This window comes from Zootermopsis nevadensis, unplaced genomic scaffold, assembly GCF_977971745.1.
Source record: "Zootermopsis nevadensis isolate Lab colony 2312 unplaced genomic scaffold, Znev_1.0 Znev_ptg000068l, whole genome shotgun sequence".
NCBI lineage: Eukaryota > Metazoa > Arthropoda > Insecta > Blattodea > Termopsidae > Zootermopsis > Zootermopsis nevadensis.
The window spans coordinates 3,369,618-3,393,943 of record NW_028259199.1 but is presented as its reverse complement, the minus strand read 5'-3'; the positions used below and the strand labels follow the sequence as shown (position 1 = coordinate 3,393,943).

The 24,326-nt window shown below is 36.4% G+C and overlaps 2 long non-coding RNA genes across 4 annotated transcripts; one reads left to right on the top strand and one right to left on the bottom strand.

Annotated features, from left to right (window-relative positions):
* The first annotated feature begins 59 nt into the window (after positions 1-59).
* On the top strand, positions 60-23,620 carry LOC147871073 (uncharacterized). Of its 2 annotated transcripts, XR_015532851.1 has the most exons (13): positions 60-821; positions 2,637-4,092; positions 5,541-5,821; positions 6,461-9,045; positions 10,351-10,469; positions 11,982-12,175; positions 14,224-14,348; positions 15,654-15,772; positions 17,285-17,478; positions 19,527-19,651; positions 20,957-21,075; positions 22,588-22,781; positions 23,379-23,620. It is a non-coding gene; the product is annotated as an uncharacterized LOC147871073 (long non-coding RNA). The 2 variants fall into 2 exon arrangements; XR_015532850.1 differs by lacking the exons at positions 22,588-22,781; positions 23,379-23,620 and having other exon boundaries at positions 20,957-21,314.
* On the bottom strand, positions 1,288-5,546 carry LOC147871074 (uncharacterized). 2 transcript variants are annotated; one of them, XR_015532853.1, is made up of 3 exons: positions 5,237-5,546; positions 3,895-4,034; positions 1,288-1,843 (listed from the first exon to the last, which is right to left on the bottom strand). It is a non-coding gene; the product is annotated as an uncharacterized LOC147871074 (long non-coding RNA). The 2 variants fall into 2 exon arrangements; XR_015532852.1 differs by lacking the exon at positions 1,288-1,843 and having other exon boundaries at positions 3,015-4,034; positions 5,237-5,544.
* Positions 23,621-24,326: the final 706 nt, after the last annotated feature.

Below are 24,326 nucleotides of genomic sequence, written 5' to 3'. Positions count from 1 at the left end.
TGTCTTGCGATATTTCACTTAGTGAGACATTATCCCTAAAGTATACATGCCTTCGTTTACCACGTTGGTCACAGTGGATGGTGACCTTACGTACGAAATAAACATTGATGTTTTAAGTGTTAATTCTAAAATGATTATACATATCATTGTATAATATATAGTTACTTATAGTATTTAATACGTATGTACAGGATGAATTACATCTTGTGTGAGGTACACGAAATCCGTCCTGGAACTGGAATTTTTTGTAACAGAATTGGCAGTACTACATTAAGTTTGCATGTGTTGACAAAATATGTCTTATAATATTACAATGAAATTTATTGTATTATAGTTTGAATTTAAAACACAGAACGTATTGGTTATTGTAGGTTGTACTGGAGACATGAACATTGCATAGGTCAGGAACAGAGGTGAAGGAAAAGCTTTCACCTTTTCAACTTAAGTTATGCTAGTTGTGGTTTGTTACCTTCCCCTTAAAGTTATTATGACAATTTCCAGTGTTATGAAACCTTACTTCGAAGCTTTTATGACCAAATTCTGCCTTAAGTGAACTGTCTTTCTGTTGGGTTTTATTCTAAATAAATCAAGTTATTTATTTGCTACCTTGTGACTGAATTCCCTACTGACTCATTTAGAATTGTAAACTGTGAATACTACAAATAAATTTGTCGTCCTTAATTTTACAAGAAGCCCAGAGGAGAAAGCTGTTCCAGTTGTGAAAGTTATTGCAACTCCAGAGATAAAATCAACCGAAGAGTCTGGGATTGTCCCAGAAAATGTATCCAAATCAAAGACGACGAATGAAGTCAAGGGGGAAGGTAAGTTCTCTTCCTTTAAATTATTTAAATTTGTTCTGTAGCATAAGAATTTAATATTTCGTTACTGCCTCAGGGTATTTATATGCTAAGTCTGTAGCAGAAGCTGTGTGACTTCAATATAGAGATAGAATTTTCATTGTGGGTTTATTTGAGTCGCTATTACAAGTACATTGTTTGGTCATGCAAGGGGCCACTCATTTAAAGTTACAGTGCCATAATTTTATGTTGAAAGTAGAATATTTCAAGGCTTTAATGACAATTCAGTACTAATGAATAATGAATTGGACAGATGGATGAGGTATGCAAGTCTCAGTTAGGATAACCAGTCTCAGACCAAGATCTGGACCTTGGACCTCCCAAATTTGAAGCACGATTGCTAATCACTTGGCTTGCAATTTTTGTATCCATTATATATGGGATTTAAATAAGAGAGATTTGAAGGAAGTGGTTTTCAAAAGATCAGATATTGTAATAAATAAAATGTCTTTATTTTAGAACTCTGAAACTATTTGGGGAGACAGAATAAACTGTGTTAATTGTGCCCTCATCTTCTGTTAAAAGTTATTGTAATTTAAAAGTGTGCAAGGACTTATGAAGTATTACCTGGCCTATATTTCATGTTATGAGTTGACACATTTTAGTCTAGAATTTTGTTTTTGACAGTAATCTTTCTTCTGGTGTCAGTTTACATAAACTCTTGATTGACACATTTCAGAATTTTAAAAAAAAAAAAAAATATACAGACTTTTAATTCCATAATTATAATTTCTAATGTCAATTTATAATACATAACCCTAAAATATGAGGAGAGATGGAGACTTCCAGTTTCCCCAGAAATGATAAACACAAGCCTTAACAAGGTGAAAGCCTTCAAACTTCAATTTAGTTCAGTGTTTTGTACAGGAGTTAACTCTATTTAGATTTGATATGGGAGTTTACTGTTAAAATATATTGTTGTTGGTAACCTTTGGTTTCCAAACTGAAAGATGCCATTGGCTGATGAGCTGAGTCACTTATTCTCTCTGGAAATGAAAAAAAACGACAAATGACTGTCTGGATCAAATCAGGAGCCAGGTGGTTCCATCAATTTCCAGTGTACAGCATGTGGAAATATTTACAAATACAGGCGAAGTCTTTTGAGACACGTAAGACTGGAATGTGGAAAGGAACCTCTGTTTCAGTGTCCAGGCTGCCGCCCTGCGGTTTAAACATAGAAATCATTTAACTACTACAAAACATAGCAAATTAAATTCATAATTGTGTGCAACAACCAAGACTTAGTATATTTTGAATGTAAATTTAAATCATGTGAAGATATATATTTCTGTTTTTTTGTGATGTATGCTTGTATTGTTCTGATGACAGTGTGTTCCTGTTATAAATGTTTTTGATTCGTCATATTTTAAACTCTCTTATTGCCAAGCTGCATATTTTTTAAAAAAAACAACTGAGATGCTTTTTTAAAATTTCATAACGATCACAAGAGACCTTTATGATTTATGAAACAGAACATCGCACACCAAAAAATATATTGTGTGATAGTGTAATTTATTAAACGAAACACACACATATTTTTTTAAAATTAAATAATAAATAACAGAAAAGTAATTTTTAAGCATTAGTCATATAGGAGGCTTACAGAATCTGTCACACTGGTAGGAAAATGGGAGAATACATTGTATAAACTTAATTGTACGTGGACCGTCATCTTATCATTTACAAAGATTATCGATGGTATTAAACTTGTGTGTTACAAATGTTGTACCTTTGAAAGAAATTCTCATTATTCTTACACGAAATAATTTTATTTTCCAGTTACTCATCCATAAATCCATCGAGACTCTGTGATTACCAGGTTATAGAAATATGCGTAAGAAGACTTTGGTATATGTTACGTAGTCATCGCAGATGTTTAATCGTGTCTCACCGTAACACGAAGGCAACTATCCCATTGTGAAAGAAATCACTGACCAGTCATTTGCGCTCCTTTAGTTATCCGATGAGACGGAAATAACTTTGGTGGTTCAGAAGCTTCGACTCCGAGACACCCTCACACATTATCACTGGAAGCCTTTTGTTATATATAGTTATTATTTCTGTCAAGTAGAATGCTGTTTTCTTACGCATATTGATGGTTATAAGAGTTAATGTAGTGTATTATGTTGTAGACGTCTGGTCGTATTACAAAAAGGATAACGTTCACAAATGGTTTATTTTTATGTTGGATACAAGATTTTTTTTTTAAAAAATATGTACCTTCAGTTACGCCATGATCGCTTCCATGGACGTCTCGTCAAATTCTTTGTTCATTAATAATTTTATCATTTGGTGTTATAGTCTGAGATTCTGACAGTGTTTTAAGTAAGTGAGAAAATATGGAAATGCCTTCAGTTTTCTCTGTTCTCAGTGGCTTCCTTCACTAAGTTATTTAATATTTTTTTTGTTTATTTAATGATTCTTTGTCAGTTGTGAAGATTATATTGACAATGTTTAGTGAGAATTGGCAGAATGATTAAGAGGAATGAAATAAGTTTACATAATTGTATTTGTTATGTGTACTGAAACACCATTTTGCAAGGAACTTGCAGTTTTTCTGAAGAACTTACTGCCTTCCTCTCCAGACTGGAATACATTTTCACTAGTGTGCTTTAGGTGTACTCCCAATACACCAGATGAGTTTTCTAATAATACTTTAATTTCGGTGTTAACAAATTATTTCCTTAAAGTAAATTTAATCATAGTATTGAAGTGAGATATATATTTCTTGTAGATATATTGAAGAGGAGATTTTTACTTCCCAAGAATTACAGAACGTCTGCTGGAAGGCTAATAGTATGAGACGTATGAACTACGGACGAAATGTGGGTGAAGATTTGCTTTATCTGGCTTTCTCACTAATTTTTTTTCATTCTTAAGAGTTATTTTATCGTGCGAACAGACGACGGAAGTTTCACCACTTATCGGAATACAAAAATAGAACATTTTGCTGACAGAACTATTCCATTGTGTGTTACAGAATTGAAAGAAAGCAAACTTCAGCAGTTGTAGTAATCAGAATTCTGACAGAGAGTACCTCAGGGCTGCTGATGGTCAGGAGGTGATATATCATGGCAGACGAGGCATTTCGGCGTATGACGTGGCGAGAGTTACCGATACGAGAAGAACATGGTGAGGCATATTCTCAGTTCCAGTGTCCGCATCGCCCACATCAAACTAAACACAAAAGCAGCATCCAAATGTCTCCGATTAAAGCCCATTAGAAGAGATACAGGTAAGTTGATGCGTACAAACACATACTCATGCATGGATGCATGAGTATGTTCTGTTACTTATTGAAGAATTGAGTTAGCTTCCTCTTGAGTATATGTCATACGGAGACAGATAATATGAAAGGTATATAGAGAGTTACTATTGGGAACAATAATTTATGTAGGATCAGTTCATGGTACGCCTGCATCATATTTTGTCAGTCAGTTTTGGCATTGGGTTTCATTTAAGGTTCTTATGGTGATGGCTGTCTTCTGGGATATTGTGTGGTAGATATTGATCAAAATATCAGAAGAGTTTACTGCCTCCATAACAAAAGCCCTGTTGAAGGAGGCTCTAAGCCCTTCTGTCAGTTTCTACTCAACTCAGAAGACAGCCATATCAAATTTTGATATTTGCAGAGTTTGGTTCATTTAGGCGTTTCTTTATTCAAGGCCTTGAATTAATATATTTAAGTCCTTAGATTCAGTTTAATAAAACTTTGAAAAAAAATGCCACTTCTGTTATAGGTGTCCTGAAAACTCACAATATTTTCATAAGCTCTGATTTTAAGAAACTCGTCGTTAACCTTTGTCAGACACACATCATGGCTTTTGCAGTAGTATATTGTTAAACCATGAACTGCGTAGCTCAACTCTGACTGGCAGCCTCAAATTATTGACGTTTAAATCCCCTGTTACTATATCGAAAAAGATTGCGTGCGCTACCAGAGGTGTTGTCCGAGCCTAACTGATGCATTCCTAAATTTATGTAGTGAATATGCTATATGTAAAGGAATAACAGTTTTGTGATTGTGATTTCGTTCCATTTCTTGTCTTACCCAAGTTTTCTATTAAAGCGTGATTTTAATTAATTTGAATAATTTGTAAATATTATAAATGTATTGTGTGTGATGTTTTATTGTAGCTGGTGGGTTGCATTGAGATTTTTGCTGGGCTCGTGTTGCACATAACTGTACTAGTTTTTTTATAGGTTAATTTGATCTGCGTCATTTCATTCATCTTAATGTTGATCCTTTTTCTTTGGAAATACAGCCTTCATCTACGTAATACAACCACTCAGAATCAGGAACTGCAGTTAACTTGAGAATATTAGAAATGGTTACTGAATTTCTAAAAAAAACTGTCATATGTCCTAAGTCTACTTACTAAATTACCAGTTGCTGATGTAAGGAGTTTGTTAGCAAGGGAAAGGTTAATTTTCTACATCAGTAAAATAACTGATGACTTTTTGAGAAGACTTCTTCTCCACAGTTACTGAGTAGAGTTTTAGTTCCATCCAGATGTGTCCAGTACGTAAAAGTGCACATAACTCAAAAAAAAACACCGTGAAACTGAACACTCATTTTGGCTTAGTGTTATATAAATACCGCATTTAATTCCAAACAATTAAATGGTAAATCCTGTAAGAACTATAATGGTCTTTTAATTTTATTTATTTGATTATTTTCAGCAGAGACTAGAGCAGAAACCGTCACGAATAAAATATTCAGCAATCCCGTTGCTGCTGATGGCTTTACAATTTGTGGAGTGGTATTTCAGGTAGCATTTCAAACAACAGTGCAATGGAGTGTGCTTCGACGTAGATCTACTTCAGACCCGTGATCGGTAGATGGCAGCAGAGTCTGTTACAGTACGCAAAGAATGATCATCAAATATCCCTCATTCTCCCGCGATCCCGGGATTTGTTCGCTGCTTTTCAGATGTTGCCATCCCTGCGTACGAGATAATGGCGTAAGTATTGTGTATATCTTCTGTCCACTGCATTTCTTCTGTCATATATTGCGAGAGCGTGCAAGTTAATGTTATGTTATTTGAGCGTGTGATGAATTTATGTGTGTCATCTTTCCCTTGTGTGGAGGACGTAAAGTAAGAACTAATTCGATTGCGTTGAAGGTCGGCTTAGTTGGCCAATTGATAATGATGTAGAGTGCCTCTATAGGAAAAATTACGTCTGTGACTTGCTTGTGGAAATGCTGTAGCTGATAATTTGTAGTTGTGTAAGAACTTGCTGCAATGAACAAAGTAAAAGTAAGTAGGTAGAGTGACAGGATGCAATAATGGTGATGTGGCACACTTCATTCTTACTGGGATTCTTAGTGACAAGGTATCTGGTGTTCATAAGATGCCTCATAAGGCCATTAGGAAGACCTCAGTCCCTCGTGCGTCTAGTTGCTCTCCGAGGATGTGTACAGTTATAATTTTGGTGTGAATGCCTTGTCTGTATCAAAGAGGAGTTTGAGATCAGAGGATTAATACTGAAGAGGATGTGCTTAATGGCAACTGCCTTGTGAACTGTATCTCCCCTCTTTTATGCATATATCGTGGAGTAATATTACCAAGAGATGGCAGACAAAGTTATCTGAATATTAGTGTTTCAGAAGAGCAGTTGTGTGTGTGATGGGGAACCAGCTTAGGTGGAGTTGGAGATGTGAAGAACCAGACAGAATGAAGCACCTGGAATGTTTGTGACTTGGATAAGGAAATGCAATATTCAGGTATGTTAGAGAGTAGAGTTTATTTACATTCCATAGATCCTTATTAGGACTAAACTAAAGGATGTTGTTAATTGATGAACTTGCAGGCACTGTAAAGCAACAGACTGGAGATGCTGATGTTGCAGCTGTAACTAAAGGAATTGAGACATTAAAGATCCCAAATAGGACAGGTTGTGGGACTAAAGGAAGAAAAACTGGACTTGTCAACGCTTCGGAACAAAATTGCCATTCATTATGATGTGGAATTTAAACCTTCACCATTTCCAAAGAGGCTTTTGAGGTGTGTATAGCCCCATTATATTTTGCATACGATATGTACAGGTAAACTTTGTATGATTTTTTTATGGGATAAAGAATAATAATTATGTTAACATTAGTTTCAAAATGGTTTTATTTGGTTTTACAATAATTCACTCTGATTTGCATTTTTTGGTAACTGGTAAGATTTTAATTGTAAATATTTCAGTGTACTGTTGTCTTTTTCAATTATTTTACCCACAAATCTAAGAACTAAATCAGTTTTGAAGATACGTTGCATGTGAAAATGTGTGCGCTATAATACTAATACGTTTGAATCCAGCAAATACTGAACTTTTCTGCCTTCGTAGACTTTGGACGTCCATGGATATTTGTGTAGCTAGCAGCAAAAATGAATTTCTTACCTGTTGTCTATCTTCTTTAGGTCAGTCTGAATAATATTAAAACTTTTAATGACTTCCGTGTAAAAAGACCTTTTGCTACTCTGATAACTCAGAATAATGTGATGTTAATTTTCTCACATTAATTTGTATGTCGTTGTTAATAAGTAGGAGGCTAAATGTTTATGTTTTGTGTTTATACAATTTGGTAAAATCAATGCATTGCTTATATACTTACAGGTAGATTTTGATTAATCGGGTGTTGAGGAGGATATTTGGGCCTAGGAGAGAAGACAATGGGGCGTGGAGAAAACTGCACAATGACGAGCTTAAAAATCTGTACTGCTCCCCCAGTATTGTCAGGGTGATTAAGTCGAGAAGATTGAGATGGGCGGGGCATGTAGCGCGCATGGATGGGACAAGGTGTGCACCGGGTATTGGTTGGGAAACCTGAAGGAAAGAGACCGCTGGGGAGACCTAGACATAGATGGGAGGATAATCTCAGGCAGGATCTATGGGAGATAGGAGTTGAAGGAGAATGGATTTTGTTGGCCCAGGACAGGGTCCAGTGGAAGGCTTTGGTTAATTCGGTGATGAACCTTCGGGTTCGGTAAGCCATCTAGTTAGTTAGTTAGTTAGATTTTGATTACAGTTTGTTATTGTCAGTGTTGGTAAAATTCAATACAATTTTAAGAGCTAGCCGAGATTTTAGGGACCAAACGTAATGTGGTTGCCATGTGTTGCTGCATTTAACAGTACATTGCAATCAGGTCTTTTCTCATTGTGATTATGAATTAATGACTGCTGCCTCCATTATAGCATTATTTGTAGATGAATGTTGACATCGAGGATGTATTAATTGGTACAGCTATTCTCTGGTTTAAGAGTATTACTGAATGTAATTGCACATTATGTATGAAGCTTCATTCTTTAGGTTTCAAAATCCTAAATTTTTGTTTCTGTAACAATACATGCTCTGGTCCAGTGGTTTTGAAATTGCGGGTCAGAATGAATTGTGAGGGTGCCTTGAAAGGGTCGCAAGCTTAACCTTTTCCTCACTGATTGTTGCATTTGTAACCACACTTGGAGGATACAATCAGGATCTTTGGTTAGCGTATGAACTGTAGTGATCTGATAAGAACAGTTCCATTATTTAATAAAACTATTAATAAGGTAGTATATTTGCGTCATATTGTGAATTAGGTTAATATTTTCTGTCAAATCACAATTTTAATAAGATAATAAAATATAAGATATTTAAAATATCATTTCACGTTCCGCATCGAATGATCGATTTACAAATTGGAACGTCTCTTACGACATGTTTCGGTTATATTTAACCGTCCTCAGGTATAAATTAGATTGGTAAATCTAAAACTCGAATTACAATCATTTACAATGTTATGCAGTTTATTGAAAATGTTATTATCAGATTACTCTTATATATTAGAACGAAGGTATTGTTTTTTATATGGCGTGGTTCATCTGATGTTCAATATTAGTCGGTGATGAGTTGATAGAGACATGACGTGTCTAGCGGAAGACATCTAGAAGTATTACTGTGTCGGGTCGAGGTTTAATACTGAATAGGATGTGCTGAATGGCAACTGCCTTGTGAACTGTATCTCCCCTCTTTTATGCATATATCGTGGAGTAATATTACCAAGAGATGGCAGACCAAGTTATCTGAATATTAGTGTTTCAGAAGAGCAGTTGTGTGTGTGATGGGGAACCAGCTTAGGTGGAGTTGGAGATGTGAAGAACCAGACAGAATGAAGCACCTGGAATGTTTGTGACTTGGATAAGGAAATGCATTATTCAGGTATGTTAGGGAGTAGAGTTTATTTACATTCCATAGATCCTTATTAGGACTAAACTAAAGGATGTTGTTCATTGATGAACTTGCAGGCACTGTAAAGCAACAGACTGGAGACGCTGATGTTGCAGCTGTAACTAAAGGAATTCAGACATTAAAGATCCCAAATAGGACAGGTTGTGGGACTAAAGGAATGAAAACTGTAGTAGAAACCAACTATTTATCAATTTTTCCTGTAGTGATGTTGCTTGGAACACAATTGAAGGTGTGATAGCGCATGTAATATAAACAAAAGTTTTGTTCTCACTGTAGACAGTTTTCCACTCTAAAATGAAAAAGATGTTTCTATCAGAAAGATTCTGATGTGTTTTTATGTTCAGTAAGACAAATATAATAGGAAGCATACTGGCAGTTTTAGTTATGTAATGTGATATCATCGAAGGCCAAGTTGAAGGAAAGCGAGGACCGGGAAGAAGACTGATACAGCTAACCGACGATCTGAAAGAAGGAAAGAAGATGAAGTTCCAGGAATTAAAACGAGAAGCTGAGAATAGGGAAAACTGGAGAGCTCTTTTTGGGCAGAGCAATGGACCTGTCGTAAGACAGAACACTGAATAATAATAATAATAATAATAATAATATAGTAAAAATTTGTGTCATGGTATTAAGCTTTAGTAAGAATCCTTTACTTAAGATTGAATGAAAATACACTTGTTCTAGTCACGCACAACAGAATAGTATTGCGTGCCCACTAAGCAGTGTTATAAATTTGTGTGTAACTAATTTAAAATTGAAATTCATTAGTAAACCACTGTCAGCATAAGGAATAGCTTTCTGTTTCTGTCCATGATAATGTCACGGAGGATATTTACTGACAGACTACCGACGTCCATCTTCTGGCATTCGAAAGAACAGCTTCATTATTGCTTTTCAGGTGATGTCATAGTTATCTTTAGTAATCTTCCACCTTGTCCATAAATTTGTTGGCTCTCCGGTCTGTATTCGGTCCGTGGCCTCCTCGATTCTCCTCTTCCATTCGGTCCTCTGTTAGGTCCATCTGTCCGAGGCTTTGATTGAGGTGTAGTATCTTAATTTGTAAGTATTCCTTTGAGATGGCCTCCGACATGTGTCTAGCAAATCTCGTGTGAGCTGCTTTTAGTCATATTTCTTAATATCCACTTCAGTATTATATCTCATTCTTGTTCTAACCAGGAAGTCTAAGTAATTACCTAGTTGGTGGGCGTGTGCTAGCATTAACAGAGTGACTGTGACTGGTTGTGCTTCAACTGGATATTTCTTGTTATGTTCCAGACAGGCGTTGTTACATCAATGGACAACATTGTTCCTTTTAAGTACCTGCAGTTGCCACAGACAGAGCAAGACAATACAATGGCCTTCCAACTAAGTATTCAACTATTTTCAATTGCCAGGTAATACACAGAATCTGTTACATGCAATATTGTATTCATATTGAATCAGTATATATTCATACGAAACAATCTCTACCAAAACGTACAGGGAAGAAACTACTGCTGAGCATACGGACCGAGCTTTAACACGACTTGTGTTCATGGTTCATCAATTTGATGCGTGCTCAAGGTTCTACTAGAAGGACGGTAGATTTATCACCTCCCTAAGCACTGCAGCTTACCTTATTTGATAGAGGAGTCTCAATGAGCTGTCCTCTTGCTTCTAAGCAAGCCTCGCTCCTCTTCTATGGCTCTCCGGTCCATATTCCGTCCATGGCCTCCTCAATCCTCCTCTTTCATTTGGTCCTATCCTCTGTTAGGTCCGTCTGTCCGAGGCTTTGATTGAGGTTTAACATCATCTTCCTTTTTAAAGTGCAACCCCCAACCTGGAGGACCTGAGTACCTGTCTTAGTCTGACCTCTCCCCCCTCGACCAATCTGGCTAGGGAGGCCCTACCAGCAGCTATGCTACCGCCAACATACCAAGCAAGCCTTGCGCCTTCTAAAATTATTTCTTCACACGTGATGGAGTTGCTATCTTGAAATATTAGCAGTCTCCCTTGGAATATTGCTAGTTTTCGCAAAGAACGCAAAGTACCATCTGCACAACAGACAGAACATCGCAGTCTCAAAATTTGAATGTAAGAATTTAAGAATTTTTGTAACATAATTTTGTGAGACAACAAAAACAGTCTCATGTCTTGGTAAATAGCGATACATAAAATACCAAAGGTGTTTCACACGACGTTAAGAAGAATAATGTAGTTGAATGCGTGTGTCGAGATAACGGACGACACTGCATTCAGCGTTAATAATTGTATAAATATTTATAATTCAGGCTCTGAATATCCAGGTGTGCATTCTAAGCAATAAATTTGAGACAAATAATTGCAAATATAATATAAATAGATTATGGACGGATACCAGTTAATATGACACTGTTGTGAGACAGTGGTGATGATGGAAGCCTGTTTGTCCTGTATACAAGGTGTATACTGTCCTGAAAAATGTAATAGAAGCTAGTTGGTTAAATTTGTGGCTCAATTCACAATCATCACAGCTATGCAATTCTTAGAGCATTGTTACATAAAATAAGACAAGCCTTTGCAATTTTCAATTGCCTCTGGAATGTGAGTAAAATTAATTGTTTACCCACACTCCGAGACACTTCATATTACAAAGTGAGAAAATGTCAGTGGCCTGAAGTATATTTTACTTTGTGTCCATATGCAAATTTTTATTTTCATTACAAAAATTCTGATATCGTGCTCAGGAAGGCGGTTGATCGATAACTTTGAAATTAAATTTTTGTGTTGGAAATTTAATTTTAAAATAATTTTTTAACTTAACTGTACTTTTCCAGATCAAATAATAAGTCACAAAATGGTTTGAAATGATCTCAGTTCTTATTTTCTTGAATAAAGAATATTTATGAATTTAAAATGTATTTTGTTGTTCATTGATGAAATCGCAGGCACCGTAAGGCAACGGACTGGAGACGCTGATGTTGCAGCTGTAACTAAAGGAATTGAGACATTAAAGATCCCAAATAGGACAGGTTGTGGGACTAAAGGAAGAAAAACTGGACTTGTCAACGCTTCGGAACAAAATTGCCATTTATTATGATGTGGAATTTAAACCTTCACCATTTCCAAAGAGGCTTTTGAGGTGTGTATAGCCCCATTATATTTTGCATACGATATGTACAGGTAAACTTTGTATGATTTTTTTATGGGATAAAGAATAATAATTATGTTAACATTAGTTTCAAAATGGTTTTATTTGGTTTTACAATAATTCACTCTGATTTGCATTTTTTGGTAACTGGTAAGATTTTAATTGTACATATTTCAGTGTACTGTTGTATTTTTAAATTATTTTACCCACAAATCTAAGAACTAAATCAGTTTTGAAGATACGTTGCATGTGAAAATGTGTGCGCTATAATACTAATACGTTTGAATCCAGCAAATACTGAACTTTTCTGCCTTCGTAGACTTTGGACGTCCATGGATATTTGTGTAGCTAGCAGCAAAAATGAATTTCTTACCTGTTGTCTATCTTCTTTAGGTCAGTCTGAATAATATTAAAACTTTTAATGACTTCCGTGTAAAAAGACCTTTTGCTACTCTGATAACTCAGAATAATATGATGTTAATTTTCTCACATTAATTTGTATGTCGTTGTTAATAAGTAGGAGGCTAAATGTTATGTTTTGTGTTTATACAATTTGGTAAAATCAATGCATTGCTTATATACTTACAGGTAGATTTTGATTAATCGGGTGTTGAGGAGGATATTTGGGCCTAGGAGAGAAGACAATGGGGCGTGGAGAAAACTGCACAATGACGAGCTTAAAAATCTGTACTGCTCCCCCAGTATTGTCAGGGTGATTAAGTCGAGAAGATTGAGATGGGCGGGGCATGTAGCGCGCATGGATGGGACAAGGTGTGCACCGGGTATTGGTTGGGAAACCTGAAGGAAAGAGACCGCTGGGGAGACCTAGACATAGATGGGAGGATAATCTCAGGCAGGATCTATGGGAGATAGGAGTTGAAGGAGAATGGATTTTGTTGGCCCAGGACAGGGTCCAGTGGAAGGCTTTGGTTAATTCGGTGATGAACCTTCGGGTTCGGTAAGCCATCTAGTTAGTTAGTTAGTTAGATTTTGATTACAGTTTGTTATTGTCAGTGTTGGTAAAATTCAATACAATTTTAAGAGCTAGCCGAGATTTTAGGGACCAAACGTAATGTGGTTGCCATGTGTTGCTGCATTTAACAGTACATTGCAATCAGGTCTTTTCTCATTGTGATTATGAATTAATGACTGCTGCCTCCATTATAGCATTATTTGTAGATGAATGTTGACATCGAGGATGTATTAATTGGTACAGCTCTTCTCTGGTTTAAGAGTATTACTGAATGTAATTGCACATTATGTATGAAGCTTCATTCTTTAGGTTTCAAAATCCTAAATTTTTGTTTCTGTAACAATACATGCTCTGGTCCAGTGGTTTTGAAATTGCGGGTCAGAATGAATTGTGAGGGTGCCTTGAAAGGGTCGCAAGCTTAACCTTTTCCTCACTGATTGTTGCATTTGTAACCACACTTGGAGGATACAATCAGGATCTTTGGTTAGCGTATGAACTGTAGTGATCTGATATGAACAGTTACATTATTTAATAAAAGTATTAATAAGGTAGTATATTTGCGTCATATTGTGAATTAGGTTAATATTTTCTGTCAAATCACAATTTTTAATAAGATAATAAAATATTTAAAATATCATTTCACGTTCCGCATCGAATGATCGATTTACAAATTGGAACGTCTCTTACGACATGTTTCGGTTATATTTAACCGTCCTCAGGTATAAATTAGATTGGTAAATCTAAAACTCGAATTACAATCATTTACAATGTTATGCAGTTTATTGAAAATGTTATTATCAGATTACTCTTATATATTAGAACGAAGGTATTGTTTTTTATATGGCGTGGTTCATCTGATGTTCAATATTAGTCGGTGATGAGTTGATAGAGACATGACGTGTCTAGCGGAAGACATCTAGAAGTATTACTGTGTCGGGTCGAGGTTTAATACTGAATAGGATGTGCTGAATGGCAACTGCCTTGTGAACTGTATCTCCCCTCTTTTATGCATATATCGTGGAGTAATATTACCAAGAGATGGCAGACCAAGTTATCTGAATATTAGTGTTTCAGAAGAGCAGTTGTGTGTGTGATGGGGAACCAGCTTAGGTGGAGTTGGAGATGTGAAGAACCAGACAGAATGAAGCACCTGGAATGTTTGTGACTTGGATAAGGAAATGCATTATTCAGGTATGTTAGGGAGTAGAGTTTATTTACATTCCATAGATCCTTATTAGGACTAAACTAAAGGATGTTGTTCATTGATGAACTTGCAGGCACTGTAAAGCAACAGACTGGAGACGCTGATGTTGCAGCTGTAACTAAAGGAATTCAGACATTAAAGATCCCAAATAGGACAGGTTGTGGGACTAAAGGAATGAAAACTGTAGTAGAAACCAACTATTTATCAATTTTTCCTGTAGTGATGTTGCTTGGAACACAATTGAAGGTGTGATAGCGCATGTAATATAAACAAAAGTTTTGTTCTCACTGTAGACAGTTTTCCACTCTAAAATGAAAAAGATGTTTCTATCAGAAAGATTCTGATGTGTTTTTATGTTCAGTAAGACAAATATAATAGGAAGCATACTGGCAGTTTTAGTTATGTAATGTGATATCATCGAAGGCCAAGTTGAAGGAAAGCGAGGACCGGGAAGAAGACTGATACAGCTAACCGACGATCTGAAAGAAGGAAAGAAGATGAAGTTCCAGGAATTAAAACGAGAAGCTGAGAATAGGGAAAACTGGAGAGCTCTTTTTGGGCAGAGCAATGGACCTGTCGTAAGACAGAACACTGAATAATAATAATAATAATAATAATAATATAGTAAAAATTTGTGTCATGGTATTAAGCTTTAGTAAGAATCCTTTACTTAAGATTGAATGAAAATACACTTGTTCTAGTCACGCACAACAGAATAGTATTGCGTGCCCACTAAGCAGTGTTATAAATTTGTGTGTAACTAATTTAAAATTGAAATTCATTAGTAAACCACTGTCAGCATAAGGAATAGCTTTCTGTTTCTGTCCATGATAATGTCACGGAGGATATTTACTGACAGACTACCGACGTCCATCTTCTGGCATTCGAAAGAACAGCTTCATTATTGCTTTTCAGGTGATGTCATAGTTATCTTTAGTAATCTTCCACCTTGTCCATAAATTTGTTGGCTCTCCGGTCTGTATTCGGTCCGTGGCCTCCTCGATTCTCCTCTTCCATTCGGTCCTCTGTTAGGTCCATCTGTCCGAGGCTTTGATTGAGGTGTAGTATCTTAATTTGTAAGTATTCCTTTGAGATGGCCTCCGACATGTGTCTAGCAAATCTCGTGTGAGCTGCTTTTAGTCATATTTCTTAATATCCACTTCAGTATTATATCTCATTCTTGTTCTAACCAGGAAGTCTAAGTAATTACCTAGTTGGTGGGCGTGTGCTAGCATTAACAGAGTGACTGTGACTGGTTGTGCTTCAACTGGATATTTCTTGTTATGTTCCAGACAGGCGTTGTTACATCAATGGACAACATTGTTCCTTTTAAGTACCTGCAGTTGCCACAGACAGAGCAAGACAATACAATGGCCTTCCAACTAAGTATTCAACTATTTTCAATTGCCAGGTAATACACAGAATCTGTTACATGCAATATTGTATTCATATTGAATCAGTATATATTCATACGAAACAATCTCTACCAAAACGTACAGGGAAGAAACTACTGCTGAGCATACGGACCGAGCTTTAACACGACTTGTGTTCATGGTTCATCAATTTGATGCGTGCTCAAGGTTCTACTAGAAGGACGGTAGATTTATCACCTCCCTAAGCACTGCAGCTTACCTTATTTGATAGAGGAGTCTCAATGAGCTGTCCTCTTGCTTCTAAGCAAGCCTCGCTCTTCTTCTATGGCTCTCCGGTCCATATTCCGTCCATGGCCTCCTCAATCCTCCTCTTTCATTTGGTCCTATCCTCTGTTAGGTCTGTCTGTCCGAGGCTTTGATTGAGGTTTAACATCATCTTCCTTTTTAAAGTGCAACCCCCAACCTGGAGGACCTGAGTACCTGTCTTAGTCTGACCTCTCCCCCCTCGACCAATCTGGCTAGGGAGGCCCTACCAGCAGCTATGCTACCGCCAACATACCAAGCAAGCCTTGCGCCTTCTAAAATTATTTCTTCACACGTGATGGAGTTGCTATCTTGAAATATTAGCAGTCTCCCTTGGAATATTGCTAGTTTTCGCAAAGAACGCAAAGTACCATCTGCACAACAGACAGAACATCGCAGTCTCAAAATTTGAATGTAAGAATTTAAGAATTTTTGTAACATAATTTTGTGAGACAACAAAAACAGTCTCATGTCTTGGTAAATAGCGATACATAAAATACCAAAGGTGTTTCACACGACGTTAAGAAGAATAATGTAGTTGAATGCGTGTGTCGAGATAACGGACGACACTGCATTCAGCGTTAATAATTGTATAAATATTTATAATTCAGGCTCTGAATATCCAGGTGTGCATTCTAAGCAATAAATTTGAGACAAATAATTGCAAATATAATATAAATAGATTATGGACGGATACCAGTTAATATGACACTGTTGTGAGACAGTGGTGATGATGGAAGCCTGTTTGTCCTGTATACAAGGTGTATACTGTCCTGAAAAATGTAATAGAAGCTAGTTGGTTAAATTTGTGGCTCAATTCACAATCATCACAGCTATGCAATTCTTAGAGCATTGTTACATAAAATAAGACAAGCCTTTGCAATTTTCAATTGCCTCTGGAATGTGAGTAAAATTAATTGTTTACCCACACTCCGAGACACTTCATATTACAAAGTGAGAAAATGTCAGTGGCCTGAAGTATATTTTACTTTGTGTCCATATGCAAATTTTTATTTTCATTACAAAAATTCTGATATCGTGCTCAGGAAGGCGGTTGATCGATAACTTTGAAATTAAATTTTTGTGTTGGAAATTTAATTTTAAAATAATTTTTTAACTTAACTGTACTTTTCCAGATCAAATAATAAGTCACAAAATGGTTTGAAATGATCTCAGTTCTTATTTTCTTGAATAAAGAATATTTATGAATTTAAAATGTATTTTGTTGTTCATTGATGAAATCGCAGGCACCGTAAGGCAACGGACTGGAGACGCTGATGTTGCAGCTGTAACTAAAGGAATTGAGACATTAAAGATCCCAAATAGGACAGGTTGTGGGACTAAAGGAAGAAAAACTGGACTTGTCAACGCTTCGGAACAAAATTGCCATTTATTATGATGTGGAATTTAAACCTTCACCATTTCCAAAGAGGCTTTTGAGGTGTGTATAGCCCCATTATATTTTGCATACGATATGTACAGGTAAACTTTGTATGATTTTTTTATGGGATAAAGAATAATAATTATGTTAACATTAGTTTCAAAATGGTTTTATTTGGTTTTACAATAATTCACTCTGATTTGCATTTTTTGGTAACTGGTAAGATTTTAATTGTACATATTTCAGTGTACTGTTGTATTTTTAAATTATTTTACCCACAAATCTAAGAACTAAATCAGTTTTGAAGATACGTTGCATGTGAAAATGTGTGCGCTATAATACTAATACGTTTGAATCCAGCAAATACTGAACTTTTCTGCCTTCGTAGACTTTGGACGTCCATGGATATTTGTGTAGCTAGCAGCAAAAATGAATTTCTTACCTGTTGTCTATCTTCTTTAGGTCAGTCTGAATAATATTAAAACTTTTAATGACTTCCGTGTAAAAAGACCTTTTGCTACTCTGATAACTCAGAATAATATGATGTTAATTTTCTCACATTAATTTGTATGTCGTTGTTAATAAGTAGGAGGCTAAATGTTATGTTTTGTGTTTATACAATTTGGTAAAATCAATGCATTGCTTATATACTTACAGGTAGATTTTGATTAATCGGGTGTTGAGGAGGATATTTGGGCCTAGGAGAGAAGACAATGGGGCGTGGAGAAAACTGCACAATGACGAGCTTAAAAATCTGTACTGCTCCCCCAGTATTGTCAGGGTGATTAAGTCGAGAAGATTGAGATGGGCGGGGCATGTAGCGCGCATGGATGGGACAAGGTGTGCACCGGGTATTGGTTGGGAAACCTGAAGGAAAGAGACCGCTGGGGAGACCTAGACATAGATGGGAGGATAATCTCAGGCAGGATCTATGGGAGATAGGAGTTGAAGGAGAATGGATTTTGTTGGCCCAGGACAGGGTCCAGTGGAAGGCTTTGGTTAATTCGGTGATGAACCTTCGGGTTCGGTAAGCCATCTAGTTAGTTAGTTAGTTAGATTTTGATTACAGTTTGTTATTGTCAGTGTTGGTAAAATTCAATACAATTTTAAGAGCTAGCCGAGATTTTAGGGACCAAACGTAATGTGGTTGCCATGTGTTGCTGCATTTAACAGTACATTGCAATCAGGTCTTTTCTCATTGTGATTATGAATTAATGACTGCTGCCTCCATTATAGCATTATTTGTAGATGAATGTTGACATCGAGGATGTATTAATTGGTACAGCTCTTCTCTGGTTTAAGAGTATTACTGAATGTAATTGCACATTATGTATGAAGCTTCATTCTTTAGGTTTCAAAATCCTAAATTTTTGTTTCTGTAACAATACATGCTCTGGTCCAGTGGTTTTGAAATTGCGGGTCAGAATGAATTGTGAGGGTGCCTTGAAAGGGTCGCAAGCTTAACCTTTTCCTCACTGATTGTTGCATTTGTAACCACACTTGGAGGATACAATCAGGATCTTTGGTTAGCGTATGAACTGTAGTGATCTGATATGAACAGTTACATTATTTAATAAAAGTATTAATAAGGTAGTATATTTGCGTCATATTGTGAATTAGGTTAATATTTTCTGTCAAATCACAATTTTTAATAAGATAATAAAATATTTAAAATATCATTTCACGTTCCGCATCGAATGATCGATTTACAAATTGGAACGTCTCTTACGACATGTTTCGGTTATATTTAACCGTCCTCAGGTATAAATTAGATTGGTAAATCTAAAACTCGAATTACAATCATTTACAATGTTATGCAGTTTATTGAAAATGTTATTATCAGATTACTCTTATATATTAGAACGAAGGTATTGTTTTTTATATGGCGTGGTTCATCTGATGTTCAATATTAGTCGGTGATGAGTTGATAGAGACATGACGTGTCTAGCGGAAGACATCTAGAAGTATTACTGTGTCGGGTCGAGGTTTAATACTGAATAGGATGTGCTGAATGGCAACTGCCTTGTGAACTGTATCTCCCCTCTTTTATGCATATATCGTGGAGTAATATTACCAAGAGATGGCAGACCAAGTTATCTGAATATTAGTGTTTCAGAAGAGCAGTTGTGTGTGTGATGGGGAACCAGCTTAGGTGGAGTTGGAGATGTGAAGAACCAGACAGAATGAAGCACCTGGAATGTTTGTGACTTGGATAAGGAAATGCATTATTCAGGTATGTTAGGGAGTAGAGTTTATTTACATTCCATAGATCCTTATTAGGACTAAACTAAAGGATGTTGTTCATTGATGAACTTGCAGGCACTGTAAAGCAACAGACTGGAGACGCTGATGTTGCAGCTGTAACTAAAGGAATTCAGACATTAAAGATCCCAAATAGGACAGGTTGTGGGACTAAAGGAATGAAAACTGTAGTAGAAACCAACTATTTATCAATTTTTCCTGTAGTGATGTTGCTTGGAACACAATTGAAGGTGTGATAGCGCATGTAATATAAACAAAAGTTTTGTTCTCACTGTAGACAGTTTTCCACTCTAAAATGAAAAAGATGTTTCTATCAGAAAGATTCTGATGTGTTTTTATGTTCAGTAAGACAAATATAATAGGAAGCATACTGGCAGTTTTAGTTATGTAATGTGATATCATCGAAGGCCAAGTTGAAGGAAAGCGAGGACCGGGAAGAAGACTGATACAGCTAACCGACGATCTGAAAGAAGGAAAGAAGATGAAGTTCCAGGAATTAAAACGAGAAGCTGAGAATAGGGAAAACTGGAGAGCTCTTTTTGGGCAGAGCAATGGACCTGTCGTAAGACAGAACACTGAATAATAATAATAATAATAATAATAATATAGTAAAAATTTGTGTCATGGTATTAAGCTTTAGTAAGAATCCTTTACTTAAGATTGAATGAAAATACACTTGTTCTAGTCACGCACAACAGAATAGTATTGCGTGCCCACTAAGCAGTGTTATAAATTTGTGTGTAACTAATTTAAAATTGAAATTCATTAGTAAACCACTGTCAGCATAAGGAATAGCTTTCTGTTTCTGTCCATGATAATGTCACGGAGGATATTTACTGACAGACTACCGACGTCCATCTTCTGGCATTCGAAAGAACAGCTTCATTATTGCTTTTCAGGTGATGTCATAGTTATCTTTAGTAATCTTCCACCTTGTCCATAAATTTGTTGGCTCTCCGGTCTGTATTCGGTCCGTGGCCTCCTCGATTCTCCTCTTCCATTCGGTCCTCTGTTAGGTCCATCTGTCCGAGGCTTTGATTGAGGTGTAGTATCTTAATTTGTAAGTATTCCTTTGAGATGGCCTCCGACATGTGTCTAGCAAATCTCGTGTGAGCTGCTTTTAGTCATATTTCTTAATATCCACTTCAGTATTATATCTCATTCTTGTTCTAACCAGGAAGTCTAAGTAATTACCTAGTTGGTGGGCGTGTGCTAGCATTAACAGAGTGACTGTGACTGGTTGTGCTTCAACTGGATATTTCTTGTTATGTTCCAGACAGGCGTTGTTACATCAATGGACAACATTGTTCCTTTTAAGTACCTGCAGTTGCCACAGACAGAGCAAGACAATACAATGGCCTTCCAACTAAGTATTCAACTATTTTCAATTGCCAGGTAATACACAGAATCTGTTACATGCAATATTGTATTCATATTGAATCAGTATATATTCATACGAAACAATCTCTACCAAAACGTACAGGGAAGAAACTACTGCTGAGCATACGGACCGAGCTTTAACACGACTTGTGTTCATGGTTCATCAATTTGATGCGTGCTCAAGGTTCTACTAGAAGGACGGTAGATTTATCACCTCCCTAAGCACTGCAGCTTACCTTATTTGATAGAGGAGTCTCAATGAGCTGTCCTCTTGCTTCTAAGCAAGCCTCGCTCCTCTTCTATGGCTCTCCGGTCCATATTCCGTCCATGGCCTCCTCAATCCTCCTCTTTCATTTGGTCCTATCCTCTGTTAGGTCCGTCTGTCCGAGGCTTTGATTGAGGTTTAACATCATCTTCCTTTTTAAAGTGCAACCCCCAACCTGGAGGACCTGAGTACCTGTCTTAGTCTGACCTCTCCCCCCTCGACCAATCTGGCTAGGGAGGCCCTACCAGCAGCTATGCTACCGCCAACATACCAAGCAAGCCTTGCGCCTTCTAAAATTATTTCTTCACACGTGATGGAGTTGCTATCTTGAAATATTAGCAGTCTCCCTTGGAATATTGCTAGTTTTCGCAAAGAACGCAAAGTACCATCTGCACAACAGACAGAACATCGCAGTCTCAAAATTTGAATGTAAGAATTTAAGAATTTTTGTAACATAATTTTGTGAGACAACAAAAACAGTCTCATGTCTTGGTAAATAGCGATACATAAAATACCAAAGGTGTTTCACACGACGTTAAGAAGAATAATGTAGTTGAATGCGTGTGTCGAGATAACGGACGACACTGCATTCAGCGTTAATAATTGTATAAATATTTATAATTCAGGCTCTGAATATCCAGGTGTGCATTCTAAGCAATAAATTTGAGACAAATAATTGCAAATATAATATAAATAGATTATGGACGGATACCAGTTAATATGACACTGTTGTGAGACAGTGGTGATGATGGAAGCCTGTTTGTCCTGTATACAAGGTGTATACTGTCCTGAAAAATGTAATAGAAGCTAGTTGGTTAAATTTGTGGCTCAATTCACAATCATCACAGCTATGCAATTCTTAGAGCATTGTTACATAAAATAAGACAAGCCTTTGCAATTTTCAATTGCCTCTGGAATGTGAGTAAAATTAATTGTTTACCCACACTCCGAGACACTTCATATTACAAAGTGAGAAAATGTCAGTGGCCTGAAGTATATTTTACTTTGTGTCCATATGCAAATTTTTATTTTCATTACAAAAATTCTGATATCGTGCTCAGGAAGGCGGTTGATCGATAACTTTGAAATTAAATTTTTGTGTTGGAAATTTAATTTTAAAATAATTTTTTAACTTAACTGTACTTTTCCAGATCAAATAATAAGTCACAAAATGGTTTGAAATGATCTCAGTTCTTATTTTCTTGAATAAAGAATATTTATGAATTTAAAATGTATTTTGTTGTTCATTGATGAAATCGCAGGCACCGTAAGGCAACGGACTGGAGACGCTGATGTTGCAGCTGTAACTAAAGGAATTGAGACATTAAAGATCCCAAATAGGACAGGTTGTGGGACTAAAGGAAGAAAAACTGGACTTGTCAACGCTTCGGAACAAAATTGCCATTTATTATGATGTGGAATTTAAACCTTCACCATTTCCAAAGAGGCTTTTGAGGTGTGTATAGCCCCATTATATTTTGCATACGATATGTACAGGTAAACTTTGTATGATTTTTTTATGGGATAAAGAATAATAATTATGTTAACATTAGTTTCAAAATGGTTTTATTTGGTTTTACAATAATTCACTCTGATTTGCATTTTTTGGTAACTGGTAAGATTTTAATTGTACATATTTCAGTGTACTGTTGTATTTTTAAATTATTTTACCCACAAATCTAAGAACTAAATCAGTTTTGAAGATACGTTGCATGTGAAAATGTGTGCGCTATAATACTAATACGTTTGAATCCAGCAAATACTGAACTTTTCTGCCTTCGTAGACTTTGGACGTCCATGGATATTTGTGTAGCTAGCAGCAAAAATGAATTTCTTACCTGTTGTCTATCTTCTTTAGGTCAGTCTGAATAATATTAAAACTTTTAATGACTTCCGTGTAAAAAGACCTTTTGCTACTCTGATAACTCAGAATAATATGATGTTAATTTTCTCACATTAATTTGTATGTCGTTGTTAATAAGTAGGAGGCTAAATGTTATGTTTTGTGTTTATACAATTTGGTAAAATCAATGCATTGCTTATATACTTACAGGTAGATTTTGATTAATCGGGTGTTGAGGAGGATATTTGGGCCTAGGAGAGAAGACAATGGGGCGTGGAGAAAACTGCACAATGACGAGCTTAAAAATCTGTACTGCTCCCCCAGTATTGTCAGGGTGATTAAGTCGAGAAGATTGAGATGGGCGGGGCATGTAGCGCGCATGGATGGGACAAGGTGTGCACCGGGTATTGGTTGGGAAACCTGAAGGAAAGAGACCGCTGGGGAGACCTAGACATAGATGGGAGGATAATCTCAGGCAGGATCTATGGGAGATAGGAGTTGAAGGAGAATGGATTTTGTTGGCCCAGGACAGGGTCCAGTGGAAGGCTTTGGTTAATTCGGTGATGAACCTTCGGGTTCGGTAAGCCATCTAGTTAGTTAGTTAGTTAGATTTTGATTACAGTTTGTTATTGTCAGTGTTGGTAAAATTCAATACAATTTTAAGAGCTAGCCGAGATTTTAGGGACCAAACGTAATGTGGTTGCCATGTGTTGCTGCATTTAACAGTACATTGCAATCAGGTCTTTTCTCATTGTGATTATGAATTAATGACTGCTGCCTCCATTATAGCATTATTTGTAGATGAATGTTGACATCGAGGATGTATTAATTGGTACAGCTCTTCTCTGGTTTAAGAGTATTACTGAATGTAATTGCACATTATGTATGAAGCTTCATTCTTTAGGTTTCAAAATCCTAAATTTTTGTTTCTGTAACAATACATGCTCTGGTCCAGTGGTTTTGAAATTGCGGGTCAGAATGAATTGTGAGGGTGCCTTGAAAGGGTCGCAAGCTTAACCTTTTCCTCACTGATTGTTGCATTTGTAACCACACTTGGAGGATACAATCAGGATCTTTGGTTAGCGTATGAACTGTAGTGATCTGATATGAACAGTTACATTATTTAATAAAAGTATTAATAAGGTAGTATATTTGCGT